Source organism: Eutrigla gurnardus (assembly GCF_963514095.1).
Source record: "Eutrigla gurnardus genome assembly, chromosome: 4".
NCBI lineage: Eukaryota > Metazoa > Chordata > Actinopteri > Perciformes > Triglidae > Eutrigla > Eutrigla gurnardus.
In genome coordinates, this window is record NC_139918.1 from 18344765 (window position 1) to 18368025 (window position 23261).

Sequence of the window (23261 nt, forward strand, 5' to 3'; positions counted from 1 at the left end):
CAAACAGTGCTTTCCTGCTGGGAAGCCAGAATAATATTCATGAACTTGAATAGGTACAAATCATGTTACAAAATGCTACAACGTTGTTCCCCTTTTCTGCTTTGTAAATAAAATAATGACAAAGTCTCCAGCGAAAGCATTGTTGTCCACTAACATGTGCCGCACCACCTCACTGAACTGTTGAACTGTTGTGGCTCACACATATGCTGTCCACACAGACAGCATTGCTGCTGAGGTGCTGCCTCTCATCTTCACAGTGAAGGATAAGGTCCAGGCCTGGACTGGCCATCTGGAGCACCGAGAAGTTTTCCCGCTGGCCTGCTGCTGGCCTGGCCCGCTGCTTTTTTAGAGAATTAGAGAATGGCTAACTATTGATGCTATCTTGTTTCCACCTGGCCAACCATGCGACAACGAAGTGTCACCATTACCAGTGAAACATGAGGATATCCAGGTGACTCATTCATACAACAGTGATGGTAAACTTTACTTTACCGCAGACAGGCTGATCTTGTGGCACCAGTGACCATAAGAGGACGGGTCCTGTTATGGGAATTACTCTTCCACAGGGACAAAGAACAGAGACTTCCACCCAGGAACTCAGTTTTAATGCAGGCAGAGGTAACACACAGCAAGGCAGTCAGCAATACAAAGGTTACAGGGAATCCAGCAAAAGTCAAAAACCACAACAAGGCAGAAAAACTTACAGTACATAGGCAGTCTCTGAAACAAAAACAGGCAACGGTCATGAACAGGATTGTTACACAAGGAAAGAAGGCTGGAAAGGTCGACCGTCGGGAGCAGAAAAGCTCAATTATTCAGTCCCCAAACAAAATCACCACATCACAGTGATCCAATAACCTCCAATAAACTTAACTTAACCAATAACTGCAATCTTTTCAGGTCTCAGTTAAAGCACAAAGCTCTGTTCCAGAAAGAGGTGTTTCAGGGTGAAGAGCATTCTTTGGTGAAGCGTTGCACAGGTCAGCTGCCGGAGTGCATAACGTTTTCAGTCTCTGTAAAAAAGACCAACATTTGCCAGATCACTTACATTGTAACAAATCTCCCAGCATAAAGTAGTGTCCCACTGAAAACCTCATATTTGGCTTCTGTAATAGTTCATATTTCAGTCAGCTCAAGAAGCAGTTTACAGTCAAAACTCCATGTAACATATAAGCTGCATGTAGGTTCGGCCAGAGAAAGGTCAAGGGATTGACCTTTTACTGCAAAGGCACTGATTTAACTGAAACAACACAATGCTTCATTAACTTTAGCATTGGTAATAAATATTTGTGATGACCGGGGTTCTCTACCCGATCAGCAGTCACACTCACCTGTTTCACTGTTCCCGGTGTGACTGCCATAGCATAGAGAATCCACAGAGGAGTCAGGAGAACTGAAGAGAACGCAAGAGATAGTCCAATGGCATAGCCCCACCAGGGGTACTGGTAGGTGTTGTTTAACTTCAGTGGGGTGAACTTCACCAGACAGAATAGCAATATTCCCTGTTAAGAAAGAAGTGACACACGCACATACACACACACACACATCTTTGACCCTGAGCTTTACGTCTTATAGACAACAATACAACATAAATGTACTTACAACACAGGCGGATGGCGTGAGGAACCTCCAACAATATTTCATATACGAAGATGGGTAGAAGCCGATCATTTCCTTTATTTTGTCATAATAACGATCAGCACCTTGCAGGCAGGCAGACAGTCATATTAGCTACATCATCAAATTATGTAAATGAATATATATTCATCATATGATGAATATATATCCATTTACATTATTTGCAATATTTTGATGAAAACATATTGGCAAAAAAGTAGCATAGTTTAAAGGGGTATCTGTGGGGGTTCATTTTTATTATTATTCAATGTATATATATATATGCATGCTTTAAAAGTATGCATGTATGTTTCTGTCTATGTGAAGCTTGCACAAGAGATCAGTGATTACAGGTTTGATTTGGTACAATATGACACCTTTTCAATAAACACCTTCAGATAAATCTGTGCTTTTATTTCAGTTTGTAGAGTATTCCAACAAATTAGCTATTTAGGCATTTGTTTATTTCCATTGTCTGCATTGAAACACTGTCTAATTGGCACAAGCAAAAGCCAACTGCAGAGTAGCTGTAGGAAAATATTTCCGTTATCTCTGGGTTTAGTGCCCGGATAACCTACTGTATGTGCATTAGAAATGGAAATACAAGATAAAAAAAGATCAGAAGAATAGAGTCAACAGACAACTTAAACCCTGTTTAATATCCCATAATCCACATTATTGAAAACATACCCCCCACCTCTGACTAAAATATTTTTGTTGCTCACCAAATATCCATCCAACACAGATGGACTCCAAAATGCCAAAAACCATGATTGGTATTCCACTGACAGCATAGTAGTCAAACAGCATAAATATATAAAGTCCTCCCTACAGCAGAGAACGGCGAAGAAAGAGACGGGAAGACAGTTGCAGTATCTCTTAACAGTTTTAATTTTGCTAGTTAAACAAACAAATTCTTACCTCAGTCACCATAAACAGACCAATAACTAATGACACACCACAGATGACCAGCAGAAGTAGTTTACGTCGATGACCAGTCAAAAAGAAGGATGGATGCATGTCTGATATGGTTGTTACCAAGGCTTCAAGATACACAAACTGTGGGGGAAATATTAGTTTTACATTTTCTATTTTTTTCAAGTCAGTTGGCCACTACAAGGCCTGTGTGGTGGTATGGATGAATGATTTTAGCTTTTAATTACTTTGAACGACCAATACAGCATACATTCCGTACATTACGATGTCATAATCACACTCTAACGCACAGAGGCTAGGCCCTCTAATGGACTTTCAGGGTAAAGTGGGTGGAGTCCACCTCACCTGGGGCGGACTGGCCATCTGTGTGATCTGGAGAATCACAGAACGGCCGGTACTCCAGGCGGGCCGCACCACCCGCCACGCAGTCATCACCTGTTTTTTTCCCCCTGCTAATCTACTGTTTCACACTCCAGTACGGTAGGTGGCAGCAATGGACATTTAAGTTGGATGCCAGCTGCCCCGAAGAAGAAGAAGTAGTAGCAGAAGCAAAGAATCAAGACTTTCGGGAAAATGACCCGCTCGGTAAGTTTCAGGGCACGCCCTCTCAAATGGCCGTTCACTCGCCGTGTTTCCATTAGCCCGAGAGGGATTTACTAGACCCCGGAGGTGACGTACCACTCTGAATGGGTTTTGATCGCCGATACGATACAACTGCGCGCCGTTCTTCCTCAAAGTGAAAAATACAGAATGGATAACACCGGTAAAAAACGGAAAGAAAAAGGTGGGGCTGAGAAGGCGAGGGGGAAAAAATTGCGACATTTAGATAGCTGTTTTGTATTGGTTCAGCCAGAGGGACTGCACTGTGTTGAGACCTTCATTTATTCAAGTATTCAAGTTAAACTAGAAGAATACTATGCTCTTAACACAACATCTAGTCAACATCAGTGCTATTGCTATAATTTGGATGGTATAGTTTCATGAGCCACAATGAAAGTATTGTGACACTCATGCCAGGCGTTATTGTTGTTGCTGTTGAGTTTCCGCGTACCGGTTGCTTTGGGCCGTGCCTAGTCAAAGTCCAGGGCCGTTTTTAAGTCCCAGTCCGTCCCTGCCTCATACTCATACCAAAAGTATAACCCTCAACCTGAAAGAACTTAAGTTCTTGGGACCAAAGGAGGGATTTGGCCTTGGTGTAGCCGTGCTATGGTTACTTACCACGAAGCAGCAAGCAACTGGGATGCACCAACAGGGCAGTTTGTTACCATAGTCTCTTAGATGAGGTCAGTGCAAGGAGCAAAGCTGTCTCCATTGACAATACCTTCGGTAGTAGTGCTCTAGAGGCTCAAAGGAACCCTTCATCAAGCCCACAAGCACCAATGGGCAGTTCCTATTGGGAGGAGCCACAAATAATCGGGCATTGCCTCCTGACCTCCTGCAAGAACCGTTTCATGAGAGTGTAGTCAAAAACTATTCTGTCAACAAAACCCTCATGGTTTCTGCATACACTTTAATAGTGCCATAAGACAGACAACCCTGTTCTACAGTCTGGTTTCAGAGACAACAGGTGCTCTGTGGTCCAGAACCACACAAAGATTTGTTCCAGCGATGAGACCGGGACATCACGGGCACTAACACATTTCTTGAAGCACCAAGTCCATCCATGGAGATGAGCAGTCAGGGCAGGGCAAAAGTCCCTTAAGTCGAAAAGAGTCCACATGTATTTGTGTAGGCATGTCCTAATTGGCTACTCTTATGCATATTTTCAGTGAGTGACATCAATTATTGGATGGAGCAGAATTTTCTCCAATTAAACAAAGACAAAACTGAAATCATTGTTTTTGGAGCCAAGGAAGAACGGTCAAAAGTTAGCACCCAGCTTCAAACAGTAATGCTAAAAACCACAAACCAGAAATTTAGGTGTAGTCATGGACTCAGACCTGAACTTCAACAGCCACATTAAATCAGTTATGAAGTCAGCCTACTATCACCTAAAGAATATATCAAGGATAAAAGGACTTATGACTCAGTAGGATTTGGAAAAACTTGTCCATGTAGTTATCTTCAGGCTTCACTACGTAACGGTGTCTTTACAGGTCTCCCTAAAAAGTCAATCAGACAGCTGTAGTTAATTCAGAACACTGCTGCTTGAGTCCTCACTAAGACCAAAAAATGTGATCATTTTACTCCAGTTCTCTGATCTTCACACTGGCTTCCTTTCTGCCAAATAATTTATTTCAAAATACTACTGTTGGTTTACAAAGCGCTGAATGGTTTACGGCCATAATACATTTCTGATCTTCTGCTTAGCTACAAACCATCCAATCTCTCAGATGGTCTGGGACAGGTCTGCTCTGTGTCCCCAGAGTCAGAACCAAACATGAAGAGGCAGCCTTCAGTTTTTACGCACCACATATCTGGAACAAACCTCCAGAAAACAGCAGGTCTGCTGCAAATCTCAGCTCTTTTAAATCAAGACTGAAGACTTTTCTGTTTGCCGCTGCCTTTCAGTGACAATACTATCTATGAACTTCTTATACTGTACTGTAATTTCTATTCCTTGATATTCTTGTTTTTATTTATTTACTTTTTAAATGTTTTATTTTATTTGAATGGCTTGTTTTAATGCTTTTTCTGCAATTCTTTTAATGTTTTATGTAAAGCACTTTAAGTTGCCCTGTTGTTGAAAGGTGCTATACAAATAAAATTGCGTGCTCATGTTTGGGGGGTCAAGAAGATCACAGAGCCTGTGAGTAAGAACTGAATTTTATGAAAGTCTGATGTATATTTTAAATACAACTGAATGATAACACTTTACCTCCCCATCCAGTCCGAGGAGGATTATCATGAGGAAAAAGAAGGCAGCCCAGAGTTGGGGTAAAGGCATCAGGGATACTGCCCGAGGGTAGGCTATGAATGCCAGGCCAGGACCTGCAAGAGGTCCAAAGTAGATAACCAAGTATGCTAGGCAACAATACTCTTATAGGTCATAATATATGTTTATAGCTTGTGTGGTGTAAGCATTAAACTTAAATTAAAATTAAAGACATGCTGAGCTTGTTTCCTGAGATGGTGAGTAATTCAAACGGAAACAATTAATTCTGGCCACATGAATCCAAGCTCGTTAAAGGAGGGTGCTGCCATATTCTTAGACTTATTCCTGATTCCCTATGTTCTACACCATCCTATCAGTAAATCATTTTAGAAGCATTTCAAGGACTGTGTTGCTAATCTTAAAATGTGATTACAAAATCTGACTTCCATGTTCCATGTCACTGAGGTTTGTAAGATAATCATGTCAGGTATATTTAGGGTGGAGAAAGCTTGAGGTAACTTCTCACAGCTTCTTCATATGTATACAAAAAAACATGTTGATATATACCTATTATTTATCATTTTTCATAAGAACACAACAAACCATCCCGTACCTGATTCAGCTACCGTTGAGATGTCAACACCCAACTCATATGACATGAATCCAAGGACAGAGAAGACTGCAAAACCAGCAACAAAGCTGGTTAAAGTGTTCAGTGTGAACAATGCAAAAGTGTCTCTGAAGATGAAAAAAAAGAGGAGTATGTTTTAATCCTGCATCACATAAAAAATGTAAGGCATAACACGTATGGAATAATCTTCATTTTCCTTACGTGTAGCAGTTGTTGTTGTATTTATTGTAGCTTCCCAAAGATGCCTGAGCAGACACAGTAAGAGAATAATATCTGGTTCCCAGCATCCATCCACACCTTTAAGCAGTTAAATGAGCTGTGATTGTTATGCCTTAAATATGCATTCATTTATTAGATGTTTATACCTAACTCTCTAATTTCTACCTCTCTGTCCATCCCTTCAGACAAGAATCCAACTTCTCCAAGCCCATGCATTTCTTAGGAATTCTCAAAGAGTTGCCATTCTCCTTCCATCCATTAGAGGTCCACAGACTTTCCCACCAGTCCCAGACACCCATTACAGTATGTATACTATGTCCAGTGTGCCAGTGTTGCAAAGTATTGCCCTGTACAGAATGTCACTCATAGATCACTCATCACTTCCACGCAAACACCTCACCTGAGAATCAGTCAGCCTTGTCAGATCAGGAGAAAGGTAAAATCGGATTCCATCTACAGCTCCTGGCAATGTAAGGCCGCGGATCAGCAGCACTATCAACATCATGTAGGGAAACGTTGCCGTGAAGTAGACGGCCTGAGACAGAAGCATCAATTTCACTGAGTGGAGGTTTTCACAGTAATGTTTAGGATTTAATCAGTTTGGAGTTCTAACACCATGATGATAACAAGTGCATATTTCTCACCTTTCCTGACGTCTTGACTCCTTTCCATATACAGAAGTAACAGATGATCCAGTTCAGCAGAAGGTATCCAGCCAGGTCCCAGCGCATGCTGCCCATCTCCTCAATTCCTCCAGACAAAGCCAGGACTCTCCTCCTGTATGCAGGAAGAAAATGATTAAACATACATTATGACAACTCTAAATCATGTGGGTGATATGAGTACTTACTGCCAGAATTCTTTAACTGAAGACGTTGCATTTTCATTGATGTGGTCATAAACTGAATGATTCTGATTGTAATCAATGCAGTTCTCTGGCGGTGGAAGAATAAAAAGCAATAATTTAGAACGGATTGGAGTGAATCATTGCAGCATTATATAATACATTTTCATTATTGCCATTGACTGTAATTATATACTATATAAAAAAACTACTCAAGTACAGAGTAACTGCCGAGTAACCTCCTTTATTAATCAGGTCAAATAATGTCAAATAATGCACGGAGAATTCCCTTAGACAACTGAAACAGTTTATAATAAACAATAATAAATAAATAACTCCACTTGTTTCGGGAGACACAAATGGCAACGCATAATGTAGCTGTTTTTATTTTTTGCCTGGAGTGTGAACATTTCTTTTATGTGGGGCCAGGGGTGTTGTGCCTCCTCCTCTTCGGCTTCTTCGGAATTGCATGCCGTCTCCATCGTTTTGTTTCTGCGCTCTTTTCCGCCTGTTTGCCGCGGGGAATGTGTGTGCGGTCATGTGATGGCTTAGGCTTTGCCTGATTGGTGAAACGGAGTTAGACGTCGCTAGTGGCTACATTTGATTGGTGAGATGCAGTCATGTGATAGTCACAGAGCCTCTGGGAAGTCCCGATCTTAAATCATTGCTCTGGTCAGTGGCGCCGCCAGGATTCAATTTCAATGTACGCACAGAAACGGCAAAATACAACAACAAATGGAAAAAAAAATTTTAAGACAAAATCGAATGTTTTCAGTATCAGTGAAATCAGTAGCGTATATCATGGTGATCGGCCCGGTGCAAATATTTTTTTTGTGCCCTCCATCCGCGCCCTAAACACAAGCGCACGCTTGTGAGCACTCCACGCACGCACGCACACACACGCTTGGACACACACGCACAGTACGGTATGATAACTCTCCCGGCCCGGGGAGAGAGACGTGCATCGGCTCGGCCCACAGTGCTCAGCAGCAGAGAGGTGACGAGACTAGAGCCGAGCTGTATTGTGTAGTGGAGAGGGGCCAACACGCTATGCGTAATTGCGCACACACGCGCGATCGTCCTCTCAAATGCGGCTGCGTCTCTCCAGGTCAACTGCAGTCAAGCCAGCCTCCACTCGGAAAACCCCGGTCAAGCTAGCCCCCAGTCATTCTGTGGTGCCTGTTTATACTACATATTACGGTAATGCAGTCCAAGAACAGAATTCAGAATAAAAGACCTATGAACGCAATTTGCAATTTCAGTCTGTTCATTAAATGTTTAAGCGATTGAACTATTATTTCATTGATTTATTGATTGATTGATTTATTGATTGATTGATTGATTTTGCATTTAAGGAATTCATTTATTGATTATTTACGTAAATCATTTTACCAGCCTCATTCTGATCACATTTAAGCCTTAGCAGTTGGAGGCAATGGCAATTAATCTGTGTGAATAATTAGTCCAACATAAAAATAAACACAATATCAGGAGCTTCTGATGAGGAATTTCAAAATAAAAGCCAATTTAATGGTCAAATATTTTCAGTATATCCATTTGAATTCAGCTTGACATTACAAAGAAACTACCGGTTTCCACAGATTGATTTCACTTCAGACTGATAGTGGTCGACCTCATAGACTCACTCATATAATATCAGGAAGTTCTGATGTGGTTTTTCAAAATAGAAGTCCTCTGAAATGTCAGATATTGTCAATATTTTCCTCAAATTCAGATTTACATTAAAAGGAAACTTCCTGTTTCCACAGACTGATTTCACTTCAGACTGATAGTGGTCGACCTCAGAGACTCACCCATGTAATATCAGGAAGTTCTGATGTGTTTTTTCACAATTAAAGCCCTCAGAAATGTCAGATATTGTCAATATTTAGATATGAATTCGGATCGATATTAAAAGAAAACTTCCTGTTTCCACAGACTGATTTCACTTCAGACCGATAGTAGTCGACCTCAGAGACTCACTCATGTAATATCAGGAAGTTCTGATGTGGTTTTTCAAAATTAAAGCCCCCTGAAATGTCAAATATTTTCAATATTTCTCTTTGAATTCAGATTGATCTTGGGAGGAAACTTCCTGTTTCCACAGACTGATTACACTTCAGACTGATAGTGGTCGACCTCAGAGACTCACTCATGTAATATCAGGCACTTCTGATGTGGTTTTTCAAAACTAAAGCCCTCAGAAATGTCAGATATTTTCAATATTTAGATATGAATTCAGATCGATAGTTAAAGGAAACTTCCTGTTTCCACAGACTGATTTCAATTTAGACTGATAGTGGTCGACCTCAGAGACTCACCCATGTAATATCAGGCACTACTGATGTGGTTTTTCAAAATTAAAGCCCTCAGAAATGTCAGATATTGTCAATATTTAGATATGAATTCAGATGGATATTAAAAGGAAACTTTCTCTTTCCACAGACTGATTTCAATTCAGACTGGTAGTGGTCGACCTCAGAGACTCACCCATGTAATATCAGGAAGTTCTGATGTGGTTTTTCAAAATTAGAGCCCTCAGAAATGTCAGATATTGTCAATATTTAGATATGAATTCAGATCGATATTTAAAGGAAACTTCCTGTTTCCACAGACTGATTTCACTTCAGACTGATAGTGGTCGACCTCAGAGACTCACCCATGTAATATCAGGAAGTTCTGATGTGTTTTTTCACAATTAAAGCCCTCAGAAATGTCAGATATTGTCAATATTTAGATATGAATTCAGATGGATATTAAAAGGAAACTTCCTCTTTCCACAGACTGATTTCAATTCAGACTGATAGTGGTCGACCTCACAGACTCACTCATATAATATCAGGAAGTTCTGATGTGGTTTTTCAAAATAGAAGTCCTCTGAAATGTCAGATATTGTCAATATTTTCCTCAAATTCAGATTTACATTAAAAGGAAACTTCCTGTTTCCACAGACTGATTTCAATTCAGACTGGTAGTGGTCGACCTCAGAGACTCACCCATGTAATATCAGGAAGTTCTGATGTGGTTTTTCAAAATTAGAGCCCTCAGAAATGTCAGATATTGTCAATATTTAGATATGAATTCAGATCGATATTTAAAGGAAACTTCCTGTTTCCACAGACTGATTTCACTTCAGACTGATAGTGGTCGACCTCAGAGACTCACCCATGTAATATCAGGAAGTTCTGATGTGTTTTTTCACAATTAAAGCCCTCAGAAATGTCAGATATTGTCAATATTTTCCTCAAATTCAGATTTACATTAAAAGGAAACTTCCTGTTTCCACAGACTGATTTCAATTCAGACTGGTAGTGGTCGACCTCAGAGACTCACCCATGTAATATCAGGAAGTTCTGATGTGGTTTTTCAAAATTAGAGCCCTCAGAAATGTCAGATATTGTCAATATTTAGATATGAATTCAGATCGATATTTAAAGGAAACTTCCTGTTTCCACAGACTGATTTCACTTCAGACTGATAGTGGTCGACCTCAGAGACTCACCCATGTAATATCAGGAAGTTCTGATGTGTTTTTTCACAATTAAAGCCCTCAGAAATGTCAGATATTGTCAATATTTAGATATGAATTCAGATGGATATTAAAAGGAAACTTCCTCTTTCCACAGACTGATTTCAATTCAGACTGATAGTGGTCGACCTCACAGACTCACTCATATAATATCAGGAAGTTCTGATGTGGTTTTTCAAAATAGAGGTCCTCTGAAATGTCAGATATTGTCAATATTTTCCTCAAATTCAGATTTACATTAAAAGGAAACTTCCTGTTTCCACAGACTGATTTCACTTCAGACCGATAGTAGTCGACCTCAGAGACTCACTCATGTAATATCAGTAAGTTCTGATGTGGTTTTTCAAAATTAAAGCCCCCTGAAATGTCAAATATTTTCAATATTTCTCTTTGAATTCAGATTGATCTTGGGAGGAAACTTCCTGTTTCCACAGACTGATTTCAATTTAGACTGATAGTGGTCGACCTCAGAGACTCACCCATGTAATATCAGGCACTACTGATGTGGTTTTTCAAAATTAAAGCCCTCAGAAATGTCAGATATTGTCAATATTTAGATATGAATTCAGATGGATATTAAAAGGAAACTTTCTCTTTCCACAGACTGATTTCAATTCAGACTGGTAGTGGTCGACCTCAGAGACTCACCCATGTAATATCAGGAAGTTCTGATGTGGTTTTTCAAAATTAGAGCCCTCAGAAATGTCAGATATTGTCAATATTTAGATATGAATTCAGATCGATATTTAAAGGAAACTTCCTGTTTCCACAGACTGATTTCACTTCAGACTGATAGTGGTCGACCTCAGAGACTCACCCATGTAATATCAGGAAGTTCTGATGTGTTTTTTCACAATTAAAGCCCTCAGAAATGTCAGATATTGTCAATATTTAGATATGAATTCAGATGGATATTAAAAGGAAACTTCCTCTTTCCACAGACTGATTTCAATTCAGACTGATAGTGGTCGACCTCACAGACTCACTCATATAATATCAGGAAGTTCTGATGTGGTTTTTCAAAATAGAAGTCCTCTGAAATGTCAGATATTGTCAATATTTTCCTCAAATTCAGATTTACATTAAAAGGAAACTTCCTGTTTCCACAGACTGATTTCAATTCAGACTGGTAGTGGTCGACCTCAGAGACTCACCCATGTAATATCAGGAAGTTCTGATGTGGTTTTTCAAAATTAAAGCCCTCAGAAATGTCAGATATTGTCAATATTTAGATATGAATTCAGATGGATATTAAAAGGAAACTTTCTCTTTCCACAGACTGATTTCAATTCAGACTGGTAGTGGTCGACCTCAGAGACTCACCCATGTAATATCAGGAAGTTCTGATGTGGTTTTTCAAAATTAGAGCCCTCAGAAATGTCAGATATTGTCAATATTTAGATATGAATTCAGATCGATATTTAAAGGAAACTTCCTGTTTCCACAGACTGATTTCACTTCAGACTGATAGTGGTCGACCTCAGAGACTCACCCATGTAATATCAGGAAGTTCTGATGTGTTTTTTCACAATTAAAGCCCTCAGAAATGTCAGATATTGTCAATATTTAGATATGAATTCAGATGGATATTAAAAGGAAACTTCCTCTTTCCACAGACTGATTTCAATTCAGACTGATAGTGGTCGACCTCACAGACTCACTCATATAATATCAGGAAGTTCTGATGTGCTTTTTCAAAATAGAGGTCCTCTGAAATGTCAGATATTGTCAATATTTTCCTCAAATTCAGATTTACATTAAAAGGAAACTTCCTGTTTCCACAGACTGATTTCAATTCAGACTGGTAGTGGTCGACCTCAGAGACTCACCCATGTAATATCAGGAAGTTCTGATGTGGTTTTTCACAATTAAAGCCCTCAGAAATGTCAGATATTGTCAATATTTAGATATGAATTCAGATCGATATTAAAAGGAAACTTCCTCTTTCCAAAGACTGATTTCAATTCAGACTGGTAGTGGTCGACCTCAGAGACTCACCCATGTAATATCAGGAAGTTCTGATGTGGTTTTTCAAAATTAGAGCCCTCAGAAATGTCAGATATTGTCAATATTTAGATATGAATTCAGATCGATATTTAAAGGAAACTTCCTGTTTCCACAGACTGATTTCACTTCAGACTGATAGTGGTCCACCTCAGAGACTCACCCATGTAATATCAGGAAGTTCTGATGTGGTTTTTCACAATTAAAGCCCTCAAAAATGACAGATATTGTCAGTATTTAGATATGAATTCAGATGGATATTAAAAGGAAACTTCCTGTTTCCACAGACTGATTTCACTTCAGACTGATAGTGGTCGGCCTCAGAGACTCACCCATGTAATATCAGGAAGTTCTGATGTGGTTTTTCAAAATTAAAGCCCTTTGAAATTTGAAATATTTTCAATATTTCTCTTAGAATTCAGATTGATCGTGGGAGGAAACTTCCTGTTTCCACAGACTGATTTCACTTCAGACTGATAGTGGTCGACCTCAGAGACACACCCATGTAATATCAGGAAGTTCTGATGTGGTTTTTCACAATTAAAGCCCTCAGAAATGGGTCACTAACACTTTAGATCACAAGAAGATATTAAAATAGCATTATTATATTAGGAAATTGTATGGGTATTTTGGGGGGACATATAAGTGACACACATCCTATAGGTGGGGGTGTTTTACAACTGCTATTACTAGAAATAGGCTAGTAGTTACAATGTAACTGGTAATAATTGTTTACATTATTATTATTATTATTATTATTATCATTATTATTACTATTATTATTATTATTATTATTATTATTATTATTATCATTATTGTTATTATTATTATTGTAATATGTGATGTAATTCTTGAATACAGCTGAATAGTTAGTAGTCAATGAATAAAACTGAATAAGTCTAACATACGCTGCAAATAATTACATTTTTAATTTGCTTTATGTGTTCCACAGAGGAAGCATCAAAGGCATTTACTCATGACAAAAGAAGACATGAGAAGACCTCTTAAACAATGTTTTAAACTAAAACAAAGCATTTTCCAGTTTGCATTGTAAAGACGCAGATTTTTGTTTGCTTTGTAAACTGTTTTACAGTTTTCGAGTTATATATTAATGTATTCTGTTGTATACACAGAACTAAAAGTCATCTTATAGATATTTCTTCTTTCTTGTCTTTATTTGCATTTGTATTTGGGTAATCCAAAGTAACTTAAAGTAATCAAGTTACATTTCTTTAATATTGTGGTACTTGAATTATGTTACTGACTACATTTTTTAACATGTAATTAGTAACTGTATCTGACATTAAAGTTGACCCACCTGATGCAAAAGCAACGGACTAAAATAGGCAGATATAATACAAAAAGTGTCTATGTGCCTCAACCTAAAACCAAAAGAAAGTCACTTTGAATTGAACATGAAATTTTAACTTACTGACAAGTGGTTGATCGACATGATGTTTCAGTGGCCGAAAGTGATAATGCAGATTTGTAGATATCTAGCATCCGACAGCCAATATTACATTCCAAAATCAAAACATCCGTAATGTCATGTACATTACAATGTGCATGACATTACCAGCTGGGTGGATGAGTTGGTAGTGTGTGTTGTGAGTCCTCAACAGCAGCCATATGTTTGAACACAAATATTTTATTTTCCAGGAGAACTTTCCATCAGACGTGTTGGTTAGAAAGTTAGTTGTTAGTGAGTTTATACTTGTGTGCATCCACCCAATTTAGTTGCCATTCACTACTTCAGTTCAGGAACAAAAATGGGCCTTGTCAGTGTGGTGTTGGCAAATCTGTGTAACTTTATTCATTCAATCATGGTGTAAAAAAAACAATAACAGTATAGCATGACAAACAAAACATTACTAAAACTTAACATCCTGTAAAAATGAAAAATTTCACTTTATGGACAAATCAAAGAGTCAGGTTCACACAAGAGACACATGACACAATCTAAAATTTAACAATACAAACTTTTTTTTAAAGAGCTGATCAGTCATGTACACAATATCAGTTAATTCTAGTAAGAGAGACAATCACTGGGAAAACACTGTAAAACAATACACACACAAGGCAGAAGATTTAATTCTGGCCAACTAGGGGCAGGTGAGGGAGCACATGTGGCTGAAAGACAAGAAGGAAGCACAGTGCGACTGAAATGACAGGACATGTTAGTCGTCCGGGATGGATGGGTTTGTGGAATTGTAATGTAATGTTAATAATGTAAACCTGAATTGGCGGGAGATATCGAGGTCAATATTGACAATATCTGACATTTCTGAGGGCATTAATTTTTTAAAAACCACATCAGAAGTGCCTGATATTACATGGGTGAGTCTCTGAGGTCGACCACTATCAGTCTGAAGTGAAATCAGGCTGTGGAAACAGGAAGTTTCCTCCCACGATCAATCTGAATTCAAAGAGAAATATTGAAAATATTTGACATTTCAGGGGGCTTTAATTTTGAAAAACCACATCAGAACTTCCTGATATTACATGAGTGAGTCTCTGAGGTCGACTACTATCGGTCTGAAGTGAAATCAGTCTGTGGAAACAGGAAGTTTTCTTTTAATATCGATCTGAATTCATATCTAAATATTGACAATATGACATTTCTGAGGGCTTTAATTGTGAAAAAACACATCAGAACTTCCTGATATTACATGGGTGAGTCTCTGAGGTCGACCACTATCAGTCTGAAGTGAAATCAGTCTGTGGAAACAGGAAGTTTCCTTTTAATGTAAATCTGAATTTGAGGAAAATATTGACAATATCTGACATTTCAGAGGACTTCTATTTTGAAAAAACACATCAGAACTTCCTGATATTACATGAGTGAGTCTCTGAGGTCGACCACTATCAGTCTGAATTTAAATCAGTCTGTGGAAAGAGGAAGTTTCCTTTTAATATCCATCTGAATTCATATCTAAATATTGACAATATCTGACATTTCTGAGGGCTTTAATTGTGGAAAACCACATCAGAACTTCCTGATATTACATGGGTGAGTCTCTGAGGTGGACCACTATCAGTCTGAAGTGAAATCAGTCTGTGGAAACAGGAAGTTTTCTTTTAATATCCATCTGAATTCATATCTAAATATTGACAATATCTGACATTTCTGAGGGCTTTAATTTTGAAAAACCACATCAGTAGTGCCTGATATTACATGGGTGAGTCTCTGAGGTCGACCACTATCAGTCTGAATTGAAATCAGTCTGTGGAAACAGGAATTTTCCTTTAAATATCTATCTGAATTCATATCTCAAAATTGAAAATAGCTGACATTTCTGAGGGCTTTAGTTTTGAAAAACCACATCAGAAGTGCCTGATATTACATGAGTGAGTCTCTGAGGTCGACCACTATCAGTCTGAATTGAAATCAGTCTGTGGAAAGAGGAAGTTTCCTTTTAATATCCATCTGAATTCATATCTAAATATTGACAATATCTGACATTTCTGAGGGCTTTAATTGTGAAAAACCACATCAGAACTTCCTGATATTACATGGGTGTGTCTCTGAGGTCGACCACTATCAGTCTGAAGTGAAATCAGTCTGTGGAAACAGGAAGTTTCCTTTTAATATCCATCTGAATTCATATCTAAATACTGACAATATCTGTCATTTCTGAGGGCTTTAATTGTGAAAAACCACATCAGAACTTCCTGATATTACATGGGTGTGTCTCTGAGGTCGACCACTATCAGTCTGAAGTGAAATCAGTCTGTGGAAACAGGAAGTTTCCTCCCACGATCAATCTGAATTCTAAGAGAAATATTGAAAATATTTCAAATTTCAAAGGGCTTTAATTTTGAAAAACCACATCAGAACTTCCTGATATTACATGGGTGAGTCTCTGAGGCCGACCACTATCAGTCTGAAGTGAAATCAGTCTGTGGAAAAAAGAAGTTTCCTTTTAATATCCATCTGAATTCATATCTAAATACTGACAATATCTGTCATTTCTGAGGGCTTTAATTGTGAAAAACCACATCAGAACTTCCTGATATTACATGGGTGTGTCTCTGAGGTCGACCACTATCAGTCTGAAGTGAAATCAGTCTGTGGAAACAGGAAGTTTCCTCCCACGATCAATCTGAATTCTAAGAGAAATATTGAAAATATTTCAAATTTCAAAGGGCTTTAATTTTGAAAAACCACATCAGAACTTCCTGATATCACGTGAGTAAGTCTCTGAGGTCGACCACTATCAGTCTAAAGTGAAATCAGTCTGTGACAACAGGAAGTTTCCTTTTAATGTAAATCTGAATTTGAGGAAAATATTGACAATATCTGACATTTCAGAGGACTTCTATTTTGAAAAACCACATCAGAACTTCCTGATATTATATGAGTGAGTCTGTGAGGTCGACCACTATCAGTCTGAAGTGAAATCAATCTGTGGAAACCGGTAGTTTCTTTGTAATGTCAAGCTGAATTCAAATGGATATATTGAAAATATTTGACCATTAAATTGGCTTTTATTTTGAAATTCCTCATCAGAAGCTCCTGATATTGTGTTTATTTTTATGTTGGACTAATTATTCACACAGATTAATTGCCATGGCCTCCAACTGCTAAGGCTTAAATGTGATCAGAATGAGGCTGGTAAAATGATTTACGTGAATAATCAATAAATTAATTCCTTAAATGCAAAATCAATCAATCAATAAATCAATCAATCAATCAATGAAATAATAGTTCAATCGCTTAAACAATTAATGAACAGACTGAAATTGCAAATTGAGTTCATAGGTCTGTGCTTTTATTCTGAATTCTGTTCTTGGACTGCATTACCGTAATATGTAGTATAAACAGGCACCACAGAATGACTGGGGGCTAGCTTGACCGGGGTTTTCCGAGTGGAGGCTGGCTTGACTGCAGTCCAGGACACTGTGTGAGCGAAAGAAAAGCTCTGACTTGCTTGGGCAGACGTGGTTTGGTGTCACCCGCTGAAATTTAAATATCTAGTCCACCTTCAAAAAAAGTACGCACAGTGCGTACAGGATTCCGGCTGGCGGCGCCACTGGCTCTGGTCCCCACATAAACAAAACAGACCATGCAGCAGACAGATCGATAAAAAAAAAAAGTAGCGAGCAGAATCAGCCCAATGTAACGGAGTAAAAGTAGGCTACCGCTCCTTCTTCACAAATTTACTTAAGTAAAAGTAAAAAGTATGCTGCTTTGAAACTACTCATAGAAGTACAATTTTTCCAAAAAGTTACTCAAGTAAATGTAACGGAGTAAATGTAGCGCGTTACTACCCACCTCTGTCGGTAGTACAGAGTACTTGAGTGACAGCTGAGCTCGGTGACATGTACTGGCACTCAACTGTTTGACAGTACATAGTACCTAGTAGTTCTCAGTACTTGAGCCACAGTAGTACTTGGTAGTACTCAGTACTTGAGTTTCAGTAGTACTGAGTACTTGAGTGACAGCTGAGCTCGGTGACATGTATCATCAAATACACAATCCAACAACTCCAAAACGCTTTTGTGGCTTGTTGTGACCTGCACATTCAGCACGCTATGTGATAATAATGTAACGTTATGAGACGGAGCCATTTTAGAGGTAAATTCATGCAAAACTGCTGATGCGCGTTCCTTTCAGGGACAGTTTTTCAGCAAGTAGTCTCTGTATTTGCCTCTAAAACAACTCTGTCTCATTTGAAATCTCGAAGAATCTCATCATAATGTATATACACTCCGGCAGTAGCCCCCGTGGCCCTTTCAAAATTTTCCGCGGGGGAATTTCCTAGTTGTTATTATACCTATTGGATTAGAATTGGGTGATAATGTTTTGCTTTACAACCAGTAAAACCACAAAAGGGAACAGTAAACTTAAAGGTACAATATGTAAGAAATCTAAAGCAACTGGCTGTAAAATCATCCTAATATGTCATAGAGACTCAGGAATAATGATCATATACACTCAACAAAAATATAAACGCAACACTTTTGTTTTTGCTCCCATTTTTCATGAGATGGACTTAAAGATCTAAAATTCATTCCAGATACACAATATAACCATTTCTCTCAAACATTGTTCACAAATCTGTCTAAATGTGTGATAGTGAGCACTTCTGCTTTGCTGAGATAATCCATCCCACCTCACAGGTGTGCCACATCAAGATGCTGATCTGACATCATGATTAGTGCACAGGTGTGCCTTAGACTGTCCACAATAAAAGGCCACCCTGAAATGTGCATTTTTTTGCTTTATTGGGGGTCTGGGGACTCAGAACCAGTCAGTATCTGGTGTGACCACCATTTGCCTCATGCAGTGCAACACATCTTCTTCGCATAGAGTTTATCAGATTGTCAATTGTGGCCTGTGGAATGTTGGTCCACTACTCTTCAATGGCTGTGCGAAGTTGCTGGATATTAGTGGGAACTGGTACACGCTGTCGTATACGCCGGTCAAGCACATCCCAAACATGCTCAATGGGTGACATGTCCGGTGAGTATGCTGGCCATGCAAGAACTGGGACATTTTCAGCTTCCAAGAATTGTGTACAGATCCTTGCAACATGGGGATGTATGGCACAACAATGGGCCTCAGGATCTCATCACGGTATCTCTGTGCATTCAAAATGCCATCAATAAAATGCACCTGTGTTCTTCAACCATAACAGATGCCTGCCCATACCATAACCCCACCACCACCATGGGCCACTCGATCCACAACATTGACATCAGCAAAGCGCTCACCCACACGACGCCACACACGCTGTCTGCCATCTGCCCTGAACAATGTAAACCGAGATTCATCCGTGAAGAGAACACCTCTCCAACGTGCCAGACGCCATCGAATGTGAGCATTTGCCCACTCAAGTCTGTTACGGCGACGAGCTGGAGTCAGGTCAAGACCCCGATGAGGACGACGAGCATGCAGTTGAGCTTCCCTGAGACGGTTTCTGACAGTTTGTGCAGAAATTGTTTGGTTATGCAATTGTTTCAGCAGCTGTCTGAGTGGCTGGTCTCAGACGATCTTGGAGGTGAACCTGCTGGATGTGGAGGTCCTGGGCTGGTGTGGTTACACGTGGTCTGCGGTTGTGAGGCCGGTTGGATGTACTGCCATATTCTCTGAAACGCCTTTGGAGACGGCTTATGGTGGAGAAATGAACATTCAATGCACGAGCAACAGATCTGGTTGACATTCCTGCTGTCAGCATGCCAATTGCATGCTCCCTCAATGCTTGTGGCATCTGTGGCATTTTGCTGTGAGACAAAACTGCACATTTCAGAGTGGCCTTTTATTGTGGGCAGTATAAGATACACCTGTGCACTAATCATGATGTCAGATCAGCATCTTGATGTGGCACACCTGTGAGGTGGGATGGATTATCTCAGCAAATCAGAAGTGCTCACTATCACACATTTAGACAGATTTGTGAACAATGTTTGAGAGAAATGGTAATATTGTGTATCTGGAATGAATTTTAGATCTTTAAGTCCATCTCATGAAAAATGGGAGCAAAAACAAAAGTGTTGCGTTTATATTTTTGTTGAGTGTAACATACTGAACTCACCAACAACAACAGTACAGCCAAAATATTCGCATTTAAAAAAATCTTTTGCAGACCGCAAATCATGTTTATGTTTTGAAAACATGTTTTGGCATGTGGCGCCACCCACTGGCGTCTACAAATCATTGCAGTCAGTAGAGTCTCAGCTGCCAAGCAACCACGGGTTGCCAGTTTCGACTGAGCTACAATGGCGGATGCAACGAAACCCAAAAGAGCTTGTTATGATTCACAAAAACGCCAAGATAAAAACCGAGGCAAAGCAAGGGTCTATATAGGGGATGCATTTGAACGGTGGAGACAGTTGAAAGCTGAGAGGAATTTGAAATCGGATGCAGAATTGGCTACTCTACTCCTAGACAGGTAAGTTTAGCTTGGCTAACTAAGTTAGCATCATAGCTTGACGGGGATGGACATTTCGAATACTTTGAACTGTCGAGATACAACGTTATTCATTTCGATCATAGAATCAAACGCTAGCAGCATTAGCACTGTCCTGTTACGGGCATCTGGCTCTCCAGCTGGCAGCCGGCCGGACATCAGCTGGACGCTGGCAGCATTAGCACTGTCCTGTTACGGGTATCCGGCTGTCCGGCTGTCCAGCCGCGGCCAGCCGGACAGCACAGCTAACGCTAGCAGCATTAGCATTGTCTTGTTACGAGCTGTGCTGCTAACGTTTGTTTCTATGATCGAAATGAGTAACGTTGTTACTCCGCTGTCAGGCTGCCTTCGGCACGTTTGGATACGCCAACGGCTCTGGCAACCTCGAGTCTGGAGGGGAGGGGGTGGAGGGGGAGGTGGATACGACTCGCCGCAGTGTCTTGAATTTGAGTGTAGTATCGTTTTTTGCCACATTCTTACATATAGCGCCTTTAAACGTAGCAATAGAATACTAGAAATACTACTAGAAAACACAGTGAACTGAAAGAGGTTAGAGTTTTATTAAAAATACTTTTGTCCCCCCCACCTCTGAAATCAAAATTTTGTCCTTGCACACAACATTACGTAAAAACATACATACAGTATGCCTACTGTTCCCCCCCCCCCCCCCCCCTAATTTACACTACAAGAGTAAATATATTTATTATTTATTTTTGGTATATTGCTTAACAAGAATAATTTTATTTTGCTTAGTTGTGACCTGTTGAGGTGCAATAAATATCAAAAGTTCCAAAAGATTTATTGTGTTATTTTTTATCAATCTACTATAAGCATAGTAATTATAATATCTCCAATAAAATTGTTTAGATTTGTGCATTGTGGATTTCTGCTTTTAATGTATTGAGTATCCATTTCATTATAATACTCAGATTTATCATAAATAATTGAACACGCACATGTATTTTAAGTTCCGTCAAAGAGGGATCAGTATTTAAAAATTATTTGAAAGTAACGCAATAGTTACTTTCCAAAGTAACTAGTTACTTTTAGAATTTGTAACTCAGTAACTACTTTAGTTACTTTCCGGGAAAAGTAACTAGTACTTTAACTAGTTACTTTTTTAGAGTAACTTGCCCAACACTGCTGAATAGATGCCTTGAGCAAATCAATGATTGGAGGGAGCAGACTTTTTAGCCCTTAAAAGTTGATCAGAGGGCTGCAGTTAATTCAGAAAGCTGCTGCTTGAGTCCTCACTAAGACCAAAAAAGTAGATCATATTACTACCGTTCTCTATCTTTACACTGGCTTGCTGTCGGTCAAATAATTTATTTTTAAAATAGTACTATAGGCTAACAAAAATGTAATGGTTTAGGGCCAAAATACATTTCTGATCTTCTGCTTAGCTATGAACCATCCAGATCTCTCAGATGGTCTGGGACAGGTCTGTTCTGTGTCCCCAGAGTCAGAACCAAACATGGAGAGACAGCATTCAATTTTTATGCACCACATATCCTGAACAAACCTCCAGAAAGCTGCAGGTCTGCTGCCACTCTCAGCTCTTTTAAATCAAGACTGAAGATGTATCTGTTTGCCGCTGCCTTTCAGTGAACAATACTATCTATGAACTTCTTATACTGCACTGTAATTTCTATTCCTTTGATATTCTTGTTTTTAGTTTATGAACTCCTAACTAAAGCAAACAAGCATTGTCGTCAAAAGACTTAATCTAAAATAGTTCATGCACCCGTCACATGCACACTGAAATCGTGAAAATAACAATGAGAAGCACCTGTGTTCGAAGCCGCTCTCCCCCCTGAAGTGAACTCTGCCGATACACTGCTGTGCGGGAAGCTGATGCTGCTGACCGGCGCCCGCATCCCTTCGTGCATTTAAGGGCGAGTGAGTCAGGGGCCCCCGGCACCGTGCTTCCTTTCATCTCTATGCACCGCCCATGCTGCAAGGGCTCAGACCTGGAGAATTAACAAGCTTCAGCATGAGCCAGCCATTGGGGATGGACAAGGCAGACTAGTTGGCAGGGAGCGTGTAAATACCGAAGGTAATACATTTACATCATTTCAAATTAGGTGGTGATTGCATGAGAAATGAAGAAATAAATTGGTCATAATTCAATGAGCATTTCCCTTGAAATGATGTTGAAAAAAATGTGCTTTGTCGTCAGTGAAAAGATGCTTTCACTGACGATGATGAAAGTGGACGTTTTTTTCCCTGACTATTTGAAGTTTTCAATTGAATGCTCACATTTGATTATTATTATTTTGTTTTCTGGGGATTTAATGGTTTGTTATACAAAATAGAAAATTAAAAGCACACTTTTTAAATTACGCTAATCCAAGTACCACAATATTAAAGTAACATAACTGTTAGAGCCATGGATAAGATGAGGCTTATGTTTGCATTTTGTGCCTAATATGTTAAGATCTATTTTGCTTTAATTAACAATAATTAATCATAACTGATATTTTGTTTTATCTTACTGTAATTAATGTTTATTCAGTAGAAGTGATTTTATAATGCTCTTATTTAGTCCTGCTGCCACAAATTAATACTGCCGTAAAGCAGAATTTACTGTTGTAAAGTGAAGTAAATTTGCCATGTGCGCACCTGTCGGCATCTAGGCTTTGTAGTTGGCTTGTCGGCGCAGGACGGGAGCAACACTTTTTTTCTGACCGTAGCTTAGTGTCATTTAGACATGGAAAACTAATTTTATCCTTTTGTCAGTAAGTTTGAGGTGA

General features: G+C 39.2%; 1 protein-coding gene and 1 pseudogene across 2 annotated transcripts in view; both read right to left on the reverse strand.

Annotated features, from left to right (window-relative positions):
• Positions 1-23261, reverse strand: part of LOC311011964 (sodium- and chloride-dependent GABA transporter 2-like) — a 44555-nt gene that overhangs the window by 12937 nt on the left and 8357 nt on the right. The window lies entirely within an intron of this gene.
• Positions 170-22385, reverse strand: LOC311012473 (sodium- and chloride-dependent GABA transporter 2-like; annotated as a pseudogene). The gene is made up of 12 exons (XR_014599444.1): positions 22298-22385; positions 7069-7153; positions 6863-6995; positions 6619-6753; positions 6201-6296; positions 5982-6106; positions 5372-5484; positions 2539-2676; positions 2343-2445; positions 1603-1703; positions 1332-1502; positions 170-340 (listed from the first exon to the last, which is right to left on the reverse strand). The product of XR_014599444.1 is annotated as a sodium- and chloride-dependent GABA transporter 2-like (transcript).